General features: G+C 49.9%; 1 protein-coding gene across 3 annotated transcripts in view; it reads right to left on the bottom strand.

Moving 5' to 3' along the window:
- MYH9 (myosin heavy chain 9) overlaps positions 1 to 9,203 on the bottom strand; it is an 83,195-nt gene extending 73,992 nt beyond the window's left edge. For all 3 annotated transcript variants that reach the window (XM_084750684.1, XM_084750685.1, XM_084750683.1), the window contains exon 1: positions 9,016 to 9,203. The gene's annotated coding sequence lies outside the window, so the exon portion shown is untranslated. The remainder of the gene's footprint in view (positions 1 to 9,015) is intronic.
- Between the last annotated feature and the right edge of the window lie 7,248 nt (positions 9,204 to 16,451).

Genomic DNA, 16,451 nt, shown 5'->3' with positions numbered 1-16,451 from the left:
CCACCTCCTGGCGGGTGAGAGAAGAGCTCAGAGGCACATAGCATGTTATATACAGGTGCTCAATAAAATCTAACCGTCCTCATTAGTGGAGCTGGATCTCAACTCAGACATCCTGAGGCCTAGGCTGCAACAGAGGAGCAGCTGGGCCGGGTGTGGTGGCGCATGCCTCTAATCCCAGCACTCCAGAGGCAGGTGGATCTCTCTGAGTTCGAGGCTAGCCTGGTCTACAAAGCGAGTCTAGGATAGCCAAGGCTACACAGAGAAACCCTGTTGGGGGGGGGGGGGACGACAGAGGAGCAGCTCCTGTGCTGGCTAATTTTTTAATCAACTTGACACAAGCTGGAGTCGTTTAGGAAGGAAGCTCACCTGAGAAAAGGCCCACCAAGCCAGATTGGCCTGCAGGCAAGCCTGTGGGGGCATTGCCTTGATTAGTGACAGATGTGCGAGGACCCAACTCACTGGAAGTAGTGCCACCCTGGGCAGGTGGGCCTGGACTGTATAAGCGAACAAGCTGAGAGAACTGTGAGGAGCAAGTCAGTAGTGAGCAGCATCTTCCCGCAGCCTCTGCTTCAGCCCTGCCCTGGCTTCCCATCACCATGGACTACATATAGAAGCCTAATTTAACAAACCAAACCAAACAAACAAAACCCAAATTGGTCCTGGTGTTTTAGCATAGCAATAGAAACCCCTAAGACAGGCACCACGAGACCTCAGTTCTGTTCAAGCAGCAGGACTGAAGTTGACTCAGTGCCTGGCCTTACGCTAAGGCAGGGATCACAAAGGAAAGGGACCAGCCTTTAACTTCCCAGGCCTCACAGTCCAGCGAGCTCTAATATTGCTAGCCCTCACCCCCATTCTGGCTAAGTCAACCATTAGGTTAAGTCACCCAGTGTTCCGCGCCCCGCTCTTGGTGTTTATCACACAGGAAGCTGCCTTCTCCAGCCCAGTGACTTAACGTGAAACACAGGAAACGCATTCTACATAATGGTGGCTCTGCTGCTTTGTAAACCCTTTCTTCTTAATGTTTAACCAGCTCAGCTCAGAGCTGGGCTGTGTTGTATGAGGAAGGGTACCCCAGGGGCTGGCCTCAGACCTCAGCGTCAAGCCTAGAACCTGCCGCCCGCTGGTTCCTACCTGCATCACTTAGCTACTACACCTTGTTACCAAGGAGCAGCTTCGTGGGATAAGGTAAAACTCTTTAAAACTTGAACATGTATTTCCTACCACCTGAGGAGAGCGGATGTCAACAACAACATGGCGTGCAGGGAGGAAGCTGGGGAAAAGATGAAGAGAGCACCATTTCAAAGCTGGCCTCTCTCTCCATGCCGCAGATGGAGAACTGAGCCAAGCAGGCAGTGACAAGGTCTGCCCCAAGCCGAAAAGCCTTGGGTTGTTCCTTCTACCACATCTGTATTGAAAACTGAAAGAACAAAACAAAAAAACAAAAAACTGATCCTGAGACTTGGAATTACTAGAAATTCAGACTGGCTGGAGGACAAGTACCAAAGTGGCTTTCTGGATGGCCCACCCTATGGGGGACGGCACTACCCCATAAGAGATACTCTTTCCTTTCTTTCTTTCTTTCTTTCTTTCTTTTTTTTTTTTTAAAGCTTTGGGAACTTTTTCAGGCTGAGAGCCCCACCCAACTGGAAGAAATTCAGACAACCTCAACACCTCCCCCATTCTTTAACTTTCTGACTCTAGGGGCTGGAGGGAGGGCTCAGTGGTTAAGAGCACTGCCTTCCAAAGGACCCTGGTTCAATTCCCAGCAACCACATGGCAGCTCACAACTGTCTGTAACACCAAGATCTGATGCCCCTACACCAACAGACATAAATTTTATAAATAAATAAACTTTCTGACTTTCAAAGCAGAAGATGTTTTAGAAGAGGGAAGAAGGGTGTCAAAGGAAGGCTAAAGAATATGGCTGTGCGGCCAGGCATGGCGGCGCACGCCTTTAATTCCAGCACTCGGGAGGCAGAGACAGGTGGATCACTGGGAGTTTGAGGTCAGCCTGGTCTACAAAGCGAGTCCAGGACAGTCAAGACTACACAGGGAAACCCTGTGTCAAAAAAGAGAAGAAGAAAAAAAGAAAGACCCCTTCAGCTCAGACACTCCACAATTCTAAACAAACTGGACAGAAGGGACTTTTTGTTTGGGTTTCTTTCTTCAAAGACAGGGTCTGTCTATGTAGACCAGGCTGGCCTCCCCTCCCCACTGCTGGGATTAAAAGTATGAGGCACCATGGCCGGCACGGCATTGATGCTGATGGCTTTTCTTTAGTCAGGACATCATTTACAATTAGAATCAATATTCAGAGAGTGGAGGATAGCTCCGGGAGAAACTCAATGGCAAAGGAGTTTCCTGGCATATAAGCCTTGGGGTCGACTGATTCCCAGCACTGCAGGGAGGAGAAAACTAAAAATAAAAAGAAGAAAATCTAATGGTCAAACTTCCAAATTGTAAATGTCCTCTTGGTCAGTGATACCCTTATAAAGGAAAGGAATTTGCCTATGGCTATTTCAACACATAAACATTATGGAGACAGGAGTCTGACCCACTGGGACCATAAGAGGCCTCTCGGGGAGGCCCACTTTTTCCTCTGTAAAAGATCAAAAGGACCTTGGGATTGGAGAGGCCACAAGGAAGTAACCTGGGGGATGGAAAAGATAGGCCACCTGCAGCAGATCGGCTGCAGCCCAACCTGTCCAGCAGGAAGCCTCACCCTCTAGAGACTTCCTTCCAGAGAGCACTGCGAGCTCCTCAGCCACAAGGAAGGGTTCCTACCCAGGAATTCACAGCTAGCAAGACAGCTAGAGACCTCAGCCACTGCCTGCAGCTCCTTCTCTTTCTCCAGCCTCCTGCCTGTTGCTCAATTACCTCAGGCTTGGGAAACTGGTCAGAGAGGAAGCAGACTAACTGCAGCACAAGCCCGCCTCGGCTCCTTTTTAAAGAGACTCACATCAGATCCCCTCTGCCTCAGAGAAGACAGCACACGGGCACCAGCCTTCAACGGGCTGCCCATGTGGTGGCAGGCCTACTTTAGAGCCTGGCTCATCATCCGTGATCTTGGGTGACTCATGCCACTCTCACTTTCCACACTGTCTGGCAGGGGGACAGGTCCTGCTCAGAGCCCTGGATGGCTCTTCCTCAGGCGTCATGGGAGAAAGGAGCCCAGTATGCAAGGAACAGAACTGACAGCCTCTCCAGTACCCACACCATCCAAGGCTGACATCGCCCCTTCCTGGAGGCCAAGGTCAGGGTCCCGCCAAGTCACCACTTGGCTTTGATCATATTGTCTCAACCTGAGCTTTCCCACCGCTAAGGCATTAAAAACCGCACACCAGATGTCTGAGCACTAACTGGGCAGAGCAGAAAGAGTGTACTTTCGAATGCTATGACCCCAGGTTAAAAAAGAAGGGGACACACACCTTTAATGCCAGCACAAGAGGCAGAGGCAAGCAGACCTCTTAGGAACTCCAGGCCAGCCCCATCTACATAGTGAGATCCTGTCCAGCCAAGGCTACAGAGTGATACCTTGTCTCAACAACAAAAAACCCCACGCAAGCTTCTCTTTCTCACAGCCAAAAAGAAAGTAACCACCTCCATATTTCCCAGCCTGGGCTGGGTGATGGCATCCTGATCAGAACAGTACATCTGTCACTCCAGTGAGATTGACACAAGCTGAGGAAAACAGGACCCAAAGTGTTCTAAACCCAAGAGCAAGTCCATCCATTTCTAAGCCAGGAGTGATGGCAGGGGCCTGCAATCCCAGAGTTCAAGGGGTCGGGGTGAAAAGTCAGAGGTGAAGCTAAACCCATCCAGTGAGATCCTGTCTCAACAAAGGAGCAGAGAAGCAAAAGGTTTCCCTCAAATGGGAACACAGTACACAGTGTCTAGCTGTGCTTTCGTCGTCCTCAGAGAACCATAGAGACCAGCTTGTCTTCTAAAGGCTGCAAGGACTTCCGCTGCACAGCTGTGCCATGATTACGGCGACCTTTCTAATGGACAGTGAGCCTACTTCCTGTCTTCTTCCCTGACAATGCCACAGTGGCCATCTTTGGACATTTCCTTCTGCACAGTCAAGTTTATCTGTGGGGTAAATTCCTAGAATGCAGTTAGACTAGACTGTGGAAGGGGCACTGTCAGCCTAACTTAGAAAAAGAGGTGCGTGTGCCTGGAGCTGGAGAAATGGCTCAGTGGTTAAGAGTGTGCACTGATTCGGCAGAGGACTGGATGAGTTTACTTCTCAGTTTCCACACCTTGTAGCTCACAACTGCCTATAATTCCAGCTAACGGGGGAACTCACACACATACTCGTGCACACATACACATACACAATTTTTTAAAACAATATTTATTTATTATGTATACAGTGCTCTGCCTGCATTACACATGCACACCGGAAGAGGGCATTAGATCACATCATAGATGGTTGTGAGCCACCATGTGGTTTTTGGGAATTGAACTCAGGACCTCTGGAAGAGCAGACAGTGCTCTTAACCTCTGAGCCATCTCTCCAGCTCCCCACAATTTTTTTTTTAATCTCTACAAAAAAGAAAAAGATGTGCAGCATGCACCTGTCCCATAAAGTACTCAAGGGGGGAAGCAGAGGTATTTGGAAGGAAGGCAGCCCCTCAACTGTAGTTTCCCAGGCACTCCTGTGTGCCAGCAGCACAGATGCTGCTCCGGTCTTCTAGGGGACATGGTCCTCACAATCAAACCTATCTTCTACCAGCACCACAGCTAGAAGACAGGCCTCCAGACACACAAGTCCACTGTTGGTCAGTCCACACCACCCTTGCCTATCACCTAGAACATGGGAAGCCATGTTTCAGAAAAGGGAAAAATAAAAATTAAACACACACACACACACACACACACACACACACACACACAGCTAGTAAGGGCAACTTCTGCCTACACCAATACCTCACAGCAAGTCATCCGGCCCACATTCATAGGCAAGAAGCACACTCAAAAGCATCAGTAGAGAAGCCTAAAGCCACTGCACTGTATCTTCACCATTTTTGGCTGCCTAGCCAACCACAAGTACCACATGATACATGCACCTCCCCTTTTTGGGGGCGGGGGCGGGGCTGGTTTTTTGAGACAGGGTTTCTCAGTGTTATCTTGGCTGTCCTGAACTAACTTTGTAGACTAGGCTGGCCTCCAACTCACAGCAATCCGCCTGCCTCTGTCTCCCCAGTGCTAGGATTAAAGGCGTGTGCCACAACATGCAGCTAACATGCACCCCGTCTTAGAGGTGGAAAAAAAGCTGAGTTGGGAATCAAGGAAAACAGTCTACCCTCCACCCTCACATAACCACCTAGGGAGGAGGCAAGACCGGTAAAATCTATGATTAAAATAATAGACAAAAGAAAAGATGTACAGAGCCATGATATGCCAGGCTTTCACACTGGTTCCTCCTCCTAGCTCTTGCATCCGGCTCTGCAGAGAAAAGTGAGGCTCCTGGCGTTATAGAAAGTGTGCGATGGAGTCGCAAAGCTAGTGGGGAGGGTTAAGATCTGAACTCTGCCTATTGCCACTCTTCCCAACTTTAGAAATGGGATTCCGGGCCCAACTCAGTGGATTGAAGACCCTTGCCACCAAGTCTGAGTTGTATCCCAGGGACCCACAGAGTAGAGGAGAAAGGCCAACTCCCCTAAGTTAGTCTCTCTTATACACACATACTCTTATTTTAAATGTATTTTTAAAAACAAACAGACAGAGGCTTCGAGCCAGATGCCTAGTTCTGCCGTCACCAGAGGACATGAGCCCAGGGGCTCAGAGCACCGAGGGTTAAAGCTGAGAGGCAGTGATTCTCTGGAGCAGCAGACAAAAGGAAAATGTACTTCCTGCCCTTTTCAGCAGCGGGAGATGTTGCTTTATGCTCAGTAAATTAGGACCTTTGTTTAATTAAAAGAACACGAAGATTTTGTTATTCTAAATATTTTTGGAACAAGATGCTTAGAGGAAGCTGTCAAGGCAAGGACTTTTCCCCCTTGCTTTGGCCTGCTCCCCCTACAAGAGAAGGAAAACAGCAGCTAAGCCCTCCTCTCCTTTTGAAAATAAGGATGTCAAACTGGTAGGGGCTGTCTTCAGTGCTTTATTGAAGGATTAGTGGGAAGAGGAAGTGAGGGAAACTCCAGCCGGCCGTTTCTACTAATACCCTACCAGGCTAGGGACAATGCTGCCTCCCCCCCCCCCCTTCCCGTGCTTCTCCGTCTTTTAAAGAGCTAAGAGATGCTTGTTTTGTTTTGCTTTTTCTAGAGCAAGACCAGGCAAAAGACAGGCTGTGATTAACATGCACCCTTCATTCCACAGGAGAGAAGTTGCCTCATCACCAAACCCTTCCTTCGGTTAAAGAGTTCAAAAATTAAGAAAGAAAATAAAAACTAAGAAAACCAGGACTCTGTCCTTTCCCTCTGGTCCTCGGTCAAGCCCTTCAGACCAGCAGACCCCTGAAAGTCGATCCCCGCCCCCAGGGCTGAACAATGCCTCCCAACACAACTGGCTAACGCTGGTTTGAGGGGAACCTTGGTCTGCCCACCTGCCCTTGCCAGGACCTGTGGAGTGTAGGAGCAGAGCTAGTGTCACCCACACAGCACACCAGCTCTCAAACTACTCTGAGCAATACCTCAATGCTTTTAATGACTCCCCAATTATCCAGTAAATGACTCCCCACTTTCCTTCACCACGTGCTTGCCTCAGTTTGCCCTGAAAGGTCTTCCTTCCTCGTGGTGGCTTCCTTGCTTGCCCTGGACAGGAGTGGCTCTTAGCTTAGGAATTCCTTGAGTCCTTTATCCGTGGCTTGGTGAGGAAGGACACAGTCTACCACTGTTGGTCTCCCCCCCCCGCCCCCCCCCCCAAGTCAGGGTCTCTCTGTGTAGACTTGGCTGTTCTGGACTGGCTTTGTAGACCAGGCTGGCCTCGAACTCACAGTGATCCACCTGCCTCTGTCTCCCAAGTGCTGGAATTAAAGACATGCACCACCATGCCCGGCTCCACTGTTGGTCTTTAAAGCCTTCAAAATTTCCCCAGGACACAAAGCCTCTTTAGGAGGCCTGTCAGCTCTCACTGGGTAGTTCTATGCCTCACAGTACAATTCCTGGAGTTCCTGTCATCTTCACTTCATACTAGAATCACCTACTGATTTGTCTTGGCTCTCCCAGAAGGACCAGGTCTTGCTCAACTCACACCCACCCCCACCCCCACCCCCACCCCACCCCCACCCCCACACACCACCTGGCAAAGTCCCTGGCAGGAGAAGCCAGCTAAATATTTGCTCAATTACACATCTATAAGCCCTCCCCCCACCACCACCCATAGCAACCTTGTATATAAATTTACTGATATTGAGTGATTGTCTAAGCAGGCCTTCAAGCAGCCTGTCTCCTAAGCAGACAGGGACATAGACATTCAGGTGAGGTTATCAGCCTGGACTCCAGACAGTAGAGTCAAAAATGGCTACAATGTTGCTGTGCACAAGTTATCTTTTATTTATTAATTTTTTTCTGCTTCAGAAAGCTTTATTTTTGACTGGGAGGGGCTCTGGGGCAGTTACAAAGCTGCCTAATGGCTTGAGAGGTTCAGGTGGAGGTCCTAAGGCTGGCTGGCACACAGCAGAGGAGGGAGTTCCTTGGAAGGCAAGCATGACCTCCTAGTCGCACTTCAGAGTGAGCCGCTCTTAGAGATGCTTGCCCAGAGATGACTGGGACTCGCCAGTCTGCGCTGGCTAAAAATACGGGACGATTAACGAATTTGCTTGTCATCCTTGCGCAGGGGTCATGCTAATCTGTATCACTCCAATTTTAGTATTAGTATTGCCGAAGGGAGCACGCAATAGTTACTCTGAAATCTTGCTAAATCCAGAAAACAGCTCAGAGAACCAAGGAGTCACTGCGCAGGAGCCTCTGCGTCTCCAAGACCTGGGACTTCCCAGGAACCTTTTCCCTAACACCGCTGGGTGGGGCCTCAGGCACACGCCCAGACCCACCTACCCTCAATTTCACTACTGCCCTCAAGGAAGGCCTGGAGGGTACAGACTGCATTGCCTAGGAGAGATGGGGACCTAGGAGTAGGGTGCAGTTCCTGTCCGGGGCGTGGCTCCAAAACAGGATGGCGTGAGGACCCTAGCACAGGGGAAGTGGGGGGTGTCTTCAAGACTCCGCATCTAACCCAAACATAAAAGCTGCAGCAGCTGGGCCAGGTCCTAAAATCAAGACCAGTTCCCAGAGACTGGCCCGGGCGTGGCGTCCCAGGATGCGGTGGAATCAGGTGCACTCCAGGGCAGCCGGACAGCTGCCGGGAGACCCAGGCCTTCTGCCCTCGGGCAATAGAAATCCAGGATTGAATGAAGACAGACCGGGATCTTTCCCGAGCCCTGAGCCCCGCGGCAGCTGGGTCCCCTTTTCCCACGCACCCAGTGCACCTCTCCCCGCCCCCTCCCGGCCCGAAAGCTACCCGACAAACGAGGAAGTCCGCGGCGGAGGGCGGAAACCGAGCCGAGTGCAATGTCTGCGGCGGGACCGACCGATCAAGGACGCCCTGACAGCTGACCAGCGGTTCCGGCCTGCCCGTTACCTCCCTTTGCCAAACTTAGAGAGGAGCCGCTGCCCCGTGCCCGCGACCTCATCCCAGCGGGCTCGGCCGGGGGCTCCGGGACTGCGGCGTCCCAGAAGGGGTTAAAAAGTTTGCCCGAGCTGGCCGTCGGGGAGGCCGGAGTGCACAGCGATAGGAGCAGGCCGAGCTCCCAGTGCCCCGACCGGGAAGGCGTCCGGGCGGGGCGGGGACTGCGTCCCCCCAGTGCCCAAACCCCCGAGGCCTCGCTGCCTCTCGGGCGAGGATGCGGAGCCGGGTCCGAGGCGTTCGCGCCCCACCGCGCTGAAGACGGCCACGAGGAGGCCGAGAATCACAGGGCCGCCGGCCCCAAATGCCCAGCGTCTTGTCGCCGCGCGCCCGCGCGCGCGCTCCGCAGCCCCGGGGCGGGACACACCGGCAAGGCTCGCTCACCTGAACCTGGGTCTGCCCGGGAAACAGGCGCTGGTTCTTCCGAGAGGACTTTCTCGAGCGCTCCGGCGGCGCGACGGGGTGGGGCGAACGCGAAACTAGAGCTACAGCAGGTCAGGTTCTTGAGCCTTCCGTGCCCTGCCCAGGAACCGCGGTGATCTGCGCGCCTCACCGCACCCAGCTCTGGAGCTCGCCGCCCGCCCCGCCCCGCCCCGCCCCGCCCTGCCCTGCCAAGATCCAGCCCGCCGTTGCACGGGGCGGAGCTTCCTGGAGCGCCCGCCCCTCCCCACTCTGCCCAATCCTGCAGACGTCTGGCCTAAACTGACAGATTATCTGCCTATAAGCAGACAAGCGACGGACCGGGTCTCCTTCCCTTCACCCCATCTTCCCCCTCCTTTCCTAAAGCCACGCCTTGTGGGGGGCGGGTCCAACGGACAGCCAGGTTTACAGGACCAGGATTGACGTGGGCTGCACCCAACCAGGAAGGGCGGCTCCGGCGGGTTTGACTCCCAGTCCCCGCACTGGTGCGCAGCCTGGGCCGCGCCGAGGCCGGAGGGAGCGTGCTGGGAAGGTCTGAGGCTCTGACACTCCGCCCCGCGAGCCGTGTTTTCCCTTCCTCTTGTCCTACCAGGAGAACAGATATTAAGTACCATATATGGGAAAAGTGGTATTTTACATAATTATGATGGCTGTGGGGGCGGGCATGGCTTCAACCCTGCATTCCATGTGGGCGTCCTGAGTTCGATTTTGGAGCCGGCTCGCGGCTGTCTTTCAGCCTTGGAACCTTTGCTCTGGCGGGTCCCTCTGCTTGGAATGTGATCTAAGCACCCTTTACCTCTGAGTAATTAATTCGTGCAGATCTTCTCAGATATTTGTCGCTAAATTATCTTTAAGGGTGGACTGCATTTGTTTTATTTTAGTTACTAAACCACGAGAGAATCTTTTTCCATCAAAAAAAAAAAGACTCCTGTTTGAATCCATCATGAATCTGTCTACACATTATTTTCTGTTTCCGAGTTGTGTCCGTTGATCTGTGTGGTAGAACCCGCAGTACCTCTTTGGGGATAGTTTTCAAATCGCTTTATGAGGGCAAATTTCTTCTCGTTGGTCTTAACTGTTGGAATGTTTTTGCTAACACAGCTAAAACAAATGAACTTCAGGGGAAACTGACTTTTTGGGGGTTTGGTTTTTGGTTTGGTTTGGTTTTTCAAGACAGGGTTTCTCTGTGTAGCCTTGGCTGTTCTGGACTCGCTTTGTAGACCAGGCTGGCCTCCAACTCACAGGAATCCCCCTGCTTCTGCCTCTCAAGTGCTCGGATTAAAGACGTGCGTCACCACGCCTGGCTGGTTTTGGTGTTTCAAGGCAGGGTTTCTCTGTGTAGGTGTGCAGGTTGGCTGTCCTGGAAAAAAAAAAAAAACCTGACATTTTAAAACCAAAAGACAACTTAAAAGGAGAGAGGAGAGACAGAGACAAGGGGTCGGCGCTCATTCACTGGGGAACACCAGGGTATGTGGGGAACTTCCTCAAACACTGCCCTATTACCTACCCTGTAGCTCCTCACCCTGCCCCCACAACATGGAGGGGGGGTGATTGAGGCAGCATTTTTCAATTAGGGTAGGGAGTTCGGGTACAAAGGAAAACCTGATTGCTTGAGAAAGAGAGAGAGAGAGATTTTTTTTTTTTTTTGGTTTTTCCAGGCAGGGTTTCTCTGTGTAGCCATGGCTGTCCTGGACTCAGTTTGTAGACCAGGCTGGCCTTGAACTCACAGCAATCCGCCTGCCTCTGCCTCCCGAGTGCCGGGATTAAAGGCATGCCCCACCGCACCCGGCGAGAGAGAGAATTTTGCAGCCCAGGTGATGATTACTACCAACAATACACTAAAGACTGCTTCCCAGTTGATAAGCAAACCCCAAATGCTCCAAAAGGAAAAAAAAAAAAAAAAAACTGGCTGAAACATCCAGGAGTTGCGGAGTTGCAGGTGGTGCACTGGAGCTCATGAGGTTGAGGCAGGAGAAGGGGGAATTCAAGACCAGCCTGAACTACACAGACAAGCAGGTCAAAGGTGTGAAATACAAAAGGCCAATAATTGCTTTTTTAAAAACTGACTATCAAGAGACTGGCGCTGTAACTCAGCCACAGAGCATTAGGAGGCTAAAAGAGAAGCGCGTCCTTAATTATCACGGACAATGCACATGAAAACGTCGAGGGAGAGCAGCATGGTGGCACACAGCTGTAATCCCAGGCCAGCTTGGCTACATAGCAAGACCTAGGCTCAAAAACCCACTGCCCATGAAAAGGAAAATATGACACCATAGCAACACACACCTGGGTGACTAGCTGAGCTGAGATGCCTAGCATTACTAGAGATGGGGGGAAATGAGACTCGTTAATTGCTTGTAGGAGAATGTGTTTCTTCTTCTTCTTCTTCTTCTTCTTCTTCTTCTTCTTCTTCTTTTGGTTTTTTTTTGTTTGTTTGTTTGTTTGGTTGGTTGGTTTTTTTGGTTTTTCGAGACAGGGTTTCTCTGTGTAGCCTTGGCTGGTCTGGACTCGCTTTGTAGAACCAGGCTGGCCTCCAACTCAAAGTGATCCACCTGCCTCTGCCTCCCAAGTGCTGGGATTAAAGGCGTACGCCACCATACCCGGTTGCCCCGCTTTTTTTTTTAACTCTGAAAATGTGTGTGTGTGCCTATGTATGTGCATGTGTGTGTATGTGTGTGTGTATGTGTGTGTACATCAGAGCACATGTGGGAGTGGGTTCTCACCTTTGCCAGGTGGGTCCCAGGGATAGAACACAGGCTTGGCAACAGGCATCTTTAGCTGTTGAGCCATCTTGCTGTTCCCTTTGGGGGGTTTTAAGCTTCTGTGAACATTTCTGAACATCCTTTGATGGATCTAAACCGTCCTTTTTGTTGGACATATGTTTAATAGCGGAACTGCTGCCTCTTGAGGTTAAGCTTTACTACATAAAACCAAGGGCTGGCTTTCTTTGGCTCTTTGTTTTTTGAGACAGGCCTTCACAAAGCCCAGACTGGCCACAACCCCACTATGCTGCCAAGGGTAGCTTAGATCTCCAGATCCTACTGCTTCTACTGCCCCCGTGCTGAGGCCACAGGTGCGTGCCACCATGCCTGGCTTGCACACTTTCCCAAAGTCATTGTAGAAACACACTCTCCTGCTTGGTGTGGTGGCACATGTCTTTAATCCCTATGCTTAGGAGGCAGAGGCTGGCAGATCGCTGTGAGTTCGAGGAGCGAGTCCAGGACAGCCAAGGATACATAGAGAAACCCTGTCTCGAAAAAAAACAAAAACAAAACTTAAAAAAAAAAAAGCTGGGCATGGTGGTGCATGTCTTTAATCCCAGCACTCAGGAGGCAGAGGCAGGCAGATTGCTGTGAGTTGGAGGCCAGCCTGGTCTACAAAGTGAGTCCAGGACAGTCAAGACTACACAGGGAAACCCTGTCTCAAAAAAACAAAAATAAAAAATAAAAAAGCCAGGTTTGGTAACATATGCCTTTAATCCTAGTGCTCAGCACTTTCAAGACAGAGATGAGGTAGATCTCTTGAGTTCCAGGACAGTCAGGGTTATATAGTTAGATCCTGCCCCTTCCACTCTCCTACCAAACAAACAAACAAACAAAAATAGTAGGAGAAAATTCAATCAACAGAAAAATGCAATCAGATGTGGTAGCTCATGTCTGTAATTCCAACATCCATAACATTCAAAAGGCTTTAGCAAACAGTGAGTTGGGAGGCCATCTTGGGCTATATAACTTTTTTTTTTTTTTGAGACAGGCTTTCTCTGTGTAACCTTGGCTGTCTGGGACTAACTTTGTAGACCAAGCTGGCCTCGAACTCACAGTGACCCGCCTGCCTCTGCCTCCCGAGTGCTGGGATTAAAGGCGTGCGCCACCACCTCCTGGCCTGGGCTACATAATTTAAAAAAATAAACTAGCCAGGCGGTGGTAGCCCACTTCCTGTAATCCCAGCACTCGGGAGGCAGAGGCTGATGACTCACTGAGTAGGAGGCCAGCCTGGTCTATAAAGAGAGTCCCAAGACAACCAAGGCTACACAGACAAACCTTGTCTGGAAAAGCAAACAAAAGCTTGTAATAAACACTCTGAAGGAATCTAGGTCAGCCTGCCCCACAGAGAGATCCTTGCACATCCATATTTACTATGGAGCAAGCCTAGATGCTCATCACCAGGTAAACAGCTGAAGCCAATGTACTGTAAATACACAATGGATGTTTAGCCTTAAAGAAGGATGAAGCACCGGGCATGGTGGCACACACCTTTAATCCCAGCACTCGGGAGGCAGAGGCAGGTGGATTGCTGTGAGTTCGAGGCCAGCCTAGTCTACAAAATGAGTCCAAGACACCCAAGGCTACACAGAGAAACCCTGTCTCAAATGCCACACACACACACACACACACCGAAGAAGGAGGAGGAGGAGGAGGAAGAAGAGGAGGAGGAGAAAGCAAAATGATGCTGTTCACATGGAGGTGAGTGGGACTGGAGACCATCATGTTAAGAGAAATAAGCCAGGCTGAAAATGGCATTACTATAGGTTGTCTCTCATACACTGAACCTAAGTTTAAAATATATATACTTATAATCAGATATGGTGGTGTGTGCCCATAATCCCAGCACTTGGGAGGTGGAGACAGGAGGATTAGGAATTTGAAGCCTAAGTTTCTAATTTTAAGCATGAAAACAGGAAGGGGGCTATGTAGGGCATCAACGGGGTCTGAAGGAGGGGGACAAGGAACAAGGAAGAGTAATGGGGAGAGAAGAGACATACTGTATGTTTTCTCTTTTTATCTGTGTGTGTGTGTGTGTGTGAGAGAGAGAGAGAGAGAGAGAGAGAGAGAGAGAGAGAGAGAGAATATCCAACATCTTGTAGAACTGCCTACCATGTGGGTCCTGGGATCAAATTTAGGTCTTCAGGCTTGACAATAGGTACCTTTACTCACTGATCCATATCTTTTTTTCTAGATTTAATAATTATATATAGGAGAGTTAACAAAAGACAATAATAGAGGAGTGAGTGAGCAAAGTACAATTATGTGTGTGTGTGATCACTAAATCCATTATTTTGTGTGCTGACAAGAAAATATACTAAAAAAATATAAATTATACAAAATTATGCAGGTGTGGTGGTGCACACCATTAATCTGAGCACTCAGGAGACAGATAAAGGAAGATTTCTTTGAGTTCGAGGCCAGTCTGGTCTACATAGCAGTCTCCAGGACAGTCAGCAGTTCATAGAGAGACTGTCTCAAAAACAGAAAATGATAGATAGATAGATAGATAGATAGATAAATTGTGTTAAAATATATGCAATAAACTTTACCATTTTAGTCTTTTTATTTTGTTTTCTGAGACAGGTTTATCTTTGTAGCTCTGGCTGTCCTGGAACTTGCTCTGAAGACCAGGCTGCCCACCTCTAACTCACCTTGATCTGCCCGCCTCTACTTCCCAAGAGTGCTGGGATTAAAGGCGTGTGCAGCCACCCATGGCTCTGAATGTCCTTTTAAAACATGCAATCCCAAAACCAAAACCAAAAGCCAGGGCCCTAGGCTTTTAATCCCTGCACTGAGGCAGCAGAGGAGGGTGGATCTTGTACATTTGAGGCCAGCCTGGTCTTCATAGTGAGTTCCAGGACAGCCATGGCTATGCAGAGGCCATATCTCAAAAACCAAAGTAACAAAAGGACAAAAATTAAAATTAAAAAATATAAAAAAAAACCCAGAGCCTTCCTTAACTCTTCATTTGTTTGTTTGTTTTTTTCTGGGCATGATGGTTGAGACTTTTAATTCCAACTCTTAGGAAACAGCCACAAGGACCACACCTGCCTCTTCTGCCCCCAGAAGGGTGCTCACTCAGAGTCCTCTCGCTAGCATTCAGTCAACAAACATGACTGTTTGGCTACACTGTCTAAAGCCCAGCTTGGCCTCCATGTTTCTGCCCTTCCCCTGGAGCCTCTGTGTGTGGACCTTCCTCCAGGGACCTCTCCGCATCCTCCCGCCTGGCATGGTGCCCTCCTCTTCTCTTCCACAGTTCCCTGGGCTCCCTGTTAGCCTAGCACTCTCTTCACCCCTCCAGCTTGCCTGCCTCCTGGTGAGAACACATCAGGGTATGCGTGTGTGTGCCAAACACGGAATTCAGAATCTTGAAAGTCTTGCAATAAGTGTCTACAGAGTGAGCGAACAAATAAGCCAATAAAAATTGCAAGAGTGCATATGAACCCGCTACACTAAAGCCACACTGGAGAGTACAATTCTTCATTTGTGTGGGCCCACACACGGGTGCTGGGAACCAAATTCACAAACATGCTGCTGGCTCTTCTAAGTGGGTTTATTGGGCTATAACTCCCATTCCACAGATTTCAGTACTTAAAGAGTTCCATTCTGTAGATTTTATCTTGTTTAAAATTGTGCAATCATTATCATCGTCTACTTCTCGAATACTTTCCTTCCCCTCCCCCACTCTGCCCCGCAAGAAACCCCATATTCATCAGGAGTCACTCCCCCATTTCCCCAACCTTCTCCACCCCCACCCCACCCCCAACCCTTGTCTGGAAGTAGACAACCATTAATCAACTTTCTGGATGGATTGGCCTCTTCAGAACATTCCACAGAAATGGCATCACAGCGTGTGGGCTTTTGCGTCTGGCTGCTCTTATTTAGCTTAGTGTTTCAGAAACATGATTGCGTCAGAGCTTCTGTCTGGAGTGCACTCCTTCCTATTGCTGAGCGGTGTCTCCCTCTGCAGAGAGACCATGATGGATTGACCCACTTCTAAAATCCGGTCATAAGCAGACTGCACAAAGAACTGCCTTGGGAGGTGGGGAGGAGGAATTGGCCACAGTGTTTTCTCGAGGCCTCACTTCATCTTGGTGTTTTACCGTTTGTTCAAGGAGGGTTGTACTTTCCTTCTTTTCATAGATGAGTAAACTGAGGCCTGCAGTGACACGTTGAGACATGCCGAAGATCCCAAGAGATTAAATGGCAGGAACAAAAGGCTAAGCCCTTCCCTGTGTGTCACTCTGCCTCCCTTCCAGGTGCAGGTTTCACCTCTTTTTCTCTCTTGAACCCACTTGCCTATGTTCACTTTGCCTGTGTCCACCTGGCCTTGGGATTCCTGACAGTTTGGGAGGAAGGGAGTCAAGCCTATGTTCCAACTGGTTTGCTTGACTGACTGACTGACTGACTGACTGACTGACTGACTGATGATTGTGTGTGTGTGTGTGTGTCTAGGTCAGAGGACAACTTACAGGAATGGGGGTCTCTTCTTCTTCCATCATGTGGGTCCTTAGGCTTGGTGGCAAGTACCCTTATCCTCTGTGCCATCTTGCAGGCTCCTGATCTGGATTTATAAGTCAAAGACTACTCCATTTCCATCCTCAGTGCAGACAGGCCACTTCTGAAACACTGGCC

The sequence above is a fragment of the Acomys minous genome, assembly GCF_964271855.1.
Source record: "Acomys minous genome assembly, chromosome: 12".
NCBI lineage: Eukaryota > Metazoa > Chordata > Mammalia > Rodentia > Muridae > Acomys > Acomys minous.
The sequence above is the reverse complement of the archived record's forward strand: the minus strand, read 5'-3'. Positions and strand labels throughout refer to the sequence as shown.